The 4809-nt window shown below is 40.7% G+C and overlaps 1 protein-coding gene and 1 long non-coding RNA gene across 16 annotated transcripts in view; both read left to right on the forward strand.

Annotated features, from left to right (window-relative positions):
* nrcama (neuronal cell adhesion molecule a) overlaps positions 1-4809 on the forward strand; it is a 1100153-nt gene that overhangs the window by 728366 nt on the left and 366978 nt on the right. The gene's annotated exons all lie outside the window — the stretch shown is intronic.
* On the forward strand, positions 20-1428 carry LOC116673030 (uncharacterized). The gene is made up of 2 exons (XR_004327717.1): positions 20-715; positions 1354-1428. It is a non-coding gene; the product is annotated as an uncharacterized LOC116673030 (long non-coding RNA).

A 4809-nucleotide genomic window follows, 5' to 3' on the forward strand; every position in this document is an offset into this window, starting at 1 on the left:
ATCAGAGGACATTCAGAAACCGGATCTCACTCAAAACACCATGGGTAGTGTTTTTTCTAAGTGTGTATGATGTGGAAGCACCAGAGACACAAAATAACCCCCCAAATCCCAGAAAAAGTGATTTTTTTTTTTTCATCATAACGTGGGCACTTTAATAACTGAGTTGTTTTTCATGTGAAAGCAAGTCACGTTTGTTTTTTTGTTTGTTGTGATTTGATTTTAACGTGTGGAAAAAAATCTGCATCACACACATGGAAATGCATCTTACTATGCGTATTGTATTTAATTTTTTTTTTTACAGGCCTTTGACATCATCCATATTATTCAAATATGATCTATTATCAAAATACAAAGAAATACACACGGCTGTCTCGTTCCCTAGCATCCTTTTTATTTCTGCGTAGACGTGACAAAAGAACATTTGTGTGAATAATTGTCATGCAGCAGCTGCCGTGTGCCTCCTGATGATTGGCGCCTCTTTATTCTGCCCATTAAATGTGTCATTATGTTCATAATGAGGTTTAATTTTGGCTCGATGAAACATGAACATTTTGTCAAACTGCATTCGTGTCAAGGATTTTAGTTTTTTAATTTATAAAGCAGGGTGGGTTAAAATGTGTTTAATGTCAACTGTTGATTAGAGGATATATGAGCATTTATACTTACAAACACTCTGTAAATGAATTGTGGTTATTAGAAGATCTGCAACATTAGGGTCAGGGGATCGGGTTCGGTTTGGGTTCAAATGCACTTAAACCAACTACCTAGTTGGGGTTAAACCCAAAAACCCTACCTGGGTTGGGGTTAAACCCAGAAACCCTACCTGGGTTAGGGTTAAACCTAGAAACCCTACCTAGTTGGGGTTAAACCCAGAAACCTTACCTGGGTTGGGGTTAAACCCAGAAACCCTACCTGGGTTAGGGTTAAACCCAGAAACCCCAACCTAGGTTGGGGTTAAACCCAGAAACCCTACCTGGGTTAGGGTTAAACCCAGAAACCCCAACCTAGGTTGGGGTTTAACCCAGAAACCCTACCTGGGTTAGGGTTAAACCCAGAAACCCTACCTAGGTTGGGGTTAAACCCAGAAACCCTACCTGGGTTAGGGTTAGGAACCCTACCTTTCTGGGTTAAACCCCAACCTAGGTTGGGGTTAAACCCAGAAACCCTACCTGTGTTAGGGTTAGGAACCCTACCTTTCTGGGTTAAACCCCAACCTAGGTTGGGGTTAAACCCAGAGACCCTACCTTGGTTGGGGTTAAACCCAGAAACCCTACCTGGGTTAGGGTTAGGAACCCTACCTTTCTGGGTTAAACCCCAACCTAGGGAGGGGTTTAACCCAGAAACCCTCCCTAGGTTGGGGTTTCTGGGTTTCAGCGCTGTTTAAGTCACCAAAGTGTAAATGAATCCTTTATCTTCTCCCATGCTACACAGTCACCAGGACCACCATATAATTAATAATATTATATATTCTCATTTATGAGTTTTATTCTTTGCCTTCTGAGCCCAGACTCTGGTGCTGTATAACCCATAAAGCACTCGAGTTAATTAAAAGATAAAACATGCGGTTTGAAAGTTGGATGATGAACACCGTTTTTTATCATTAACAAACTGCATCTTTAAATCCTGAATCCATACGACCTTACTGTAATCTTTGTGTTCATGTCTCAAACTCCTTAGGAATTTACACAACGTTGGCGCTACATAACCTCCTCATACATCCCCTGAAATAAACACATCTTAGCTTATTGTTTCCTTTTTTTTTTTTAAACTCCTCCTAAACTTTCTTAGGGGCCTTTCACACTCAGAAGTTGGTTTCTGGACGCCACTTTGGTGCCTAATAACCATCTTGTGTTGTTGTAGTGGGTGTAATTGCCGAGGCTTGGGCTGTTGTTTGAGTTGTGTGTTTGAGCGTAGCCAGAAATAACGGGAACCAACTATTTTGCATTAAATAATTCGGCCATATGTAAAATATGAAACAGTTTTGGGAGGTTGTTTTCGGTGCTTTCACCAGCTCCTCAGAGCCTCATTTGCTGTTTAGATCTTTAATTCCTTCTCCATGTAGCTCGATCTCTTCTCACTCTGCAAATATAGTATATCATGTAGTTATAGTCACATATAGTATCCATATCCACCAACACCGGCTTGTTTTTGACACCGGCGAGTGCCTTAAAGAGAAGAACTGAAAGTAAATTTGAAGCGGAAACAGGCGTCTCTAGGCATTTAAGACATTTCTAGTAGATTTACTGAATGTGTCTGGTTCTTAAAGATGGTTCTGGAAGATCACAATGACAAAAAGGGGCTAAAAGTATCTTAAAGAGGGCGAAGTTGTACTGTTGCCGCTGGTAAAGGTTTTAAAATCTCTACAAAGACAAAATGGACATTTTATCGTTTTATCAACCAAAAATACATTCAATAAATAAGTTTCAACTTTAGTGTCAGGTATATACTGTGTGTGTATATATAGATCAAAATCATATCTATATCTATATATATATATATATATAGATATATATATAGATATAGATATATATAGATATCTATATGTATCTATAGCTATATATAGGGTGGGGCACATGTCATGTTTAGTTCAGGTAAAGGGTGATGTGTAATGACTGGATGAGGGATCAGCACAGGGACCTGAACCTTCAGTCTGAGTAGATTCTTTAGTCCGCTATTTAAGGATCTCAGGGTTTTAGGGGTGTAAAAGTGGAGTGTGGTGTTTCCTGAGGTTTTGGGTGTTAGACGGGGACCGGGCCCCCTGGTTCTGATGTTCTGACCAAACATCATAAGGGTTCGGTGAGTTTATACCATTGTATAACAGTTTGTACATCAAATGCAACTTTCCCATTGTTTATTCTTGTAAACATCATTGGAGGAAACCAAATGGTTTTGGATGGACTGGACCGAGTGTAGACTTTAGAAAACAAAAACCGAAGCAGCACCACCAGGAACCAGGAACCAGGAACCCAACTGGTCTTGGAGCCCAAATCGGGGACTGAGGAAGAGAAATACAGATCTAGAAAGTCCAAATATCCAATAAAAGATGTTTATACAAATGGAAAGTGGTCTTCTCTTGATGTTTTGGTGTCGGTTATTTTTCTGTAGATCATTTTAGTTTTAAAAAATTCATTTATTTTAGCCAGTGTTCATTATTTCTTTATCCTGTAAAACTTCCGGAGCATGATTCAAGAATAATAATAGAAATATTGTAAAACAACAGCAGCCTCGCTAAACTCGGTATATAGGGTACGGGAACATAACTAAAATCTATGAAAAATCACAAATGCAAGAAATTCTGAATTTAAATCGGTTGGTTGCGTCTTCTTAAAGACTAAAAACTGAATTCCTGTCTTCAATATGTAGGCGGTCTGCAAAGTAGAGATGAGTGTTTGTGAATGACGGGGACGTTGATGCTCCGTCTCCCTGAGAGACCAAAGATCTCCAGTGGGTTCATCAGGTTTAACTCTTTATCCTCCGTGCATTAGAAGACGTGTCTCCTGGATGTTTGACAGCAGAAACCTGTTGAAATACGTCAGGCGGCCTGAGGCGAGGACACACAGCCTCCACAGGGTCTTACTCCCAGAGCAGACCCCTGTTCATCATTCAGAGGAGATGGGCTCACACAGAAAACTGCAGAACCCTGGAGTCCAGCTCCCAGCTGGGACCGGGCTAATGGGAAGGACTAACCCTGGTTTAGCTTTTTCTGTAGAGTCCTCCTCCTGTTGTGGACTAAGAAGATATTTCACCAAAACCTCTTGGCAGTTTGGTAAGTATTTCATTTATTTCTGTGTTTATTTGTACTGCATGCTTTGTCTTTAAAGTTCCCATGACATGGTGCTGTAGACCTTAGTGGTCCCTGATACTGTATCTGGAGTCTCTTTTATATAGACCTTAGTGGTCCCTGATACTGTATCTGGAGTCTCTTTATATATAGACCTTAGTGGTCCCTGATACTGTATCTGAAGTCTCTTTTATATAGACCTTAGTGGTCCCCTAATACTGTATCTGAAGTCTCTTTATATAGACCTTAGTGGTCCCCTAATACTGTATCTGAAGTCTCTTTTATATAGACCTTAGTGGTCCCTAATACTGTATCTGAAGTCTCTAAGGCCAAATTCTCTGGGTGGACAAAGCAGAGAAAGGGGAGGTAACCTTGCCCCTTATGACCTCATAAGGGGAAGATTCCAGATCGGCCCATCTGAGCTTTCCTGTTCTCTCAGAGCAGGATACCCAGGGCTCGGTTTACACCTATCACCATTTCTACCAACTGGGGGGCCATAGGCAGGCTGGGGGGACGCATATTAATGTTAAAAAACCATAAAGTGACATTTTCATGCCATGGGAGCTTTAAGTTCTGCGTATTAAACACAACATAAACTGCTACAATTAACTGTTACAAACTGCTACAATTAACTGTATTTTAATGTGATAAGCAGTAGTTTTTACTCCAGTAAAGCATGACTGTTACCACCTTTTTAAATCTGATATGTCCGATTATCATCCAGATAATAACACGTCATGTAGAGAAATATGACCACACTGCCTCTCTGTGTTCTTCATGAAGAACTGCTTCACATTCAACACAACATCAAGGGTTCAGGTCGGAGAAAGTTGCAGTTAAGACAAATATCAGAGAAGCCGATCACATGATTAATGAACAAGAGGGAGGAACGTGTCTTTAGAAAGGGACAGGTGCTCTAAAAACACCGGAAGTCATTGGTTGTAGTTTCACCGCTGATTGGTCCGCTCAATCAACACGGCCTGGTGCGCTGGAGGGACAGCTCATGGAGACAGTAGAGGTATTTATAG

Source organism: Etheostoma spectabile, chromosome 23 (genome assembly GCF_008692095.1).
Source record: "Etheostoma spectabile isolate EspeVRDwgs_2016 chromosome 23, UIUC_Espe_1.0, whole genome shotgun sequence".
Taxonomy (NCBI): domain Eukaryota; kingdom Metazoa; phylum Chordata; class Actinopteri; order Perciformes; family Percidae; genus Etheostoma; species Etheostoma spectabile.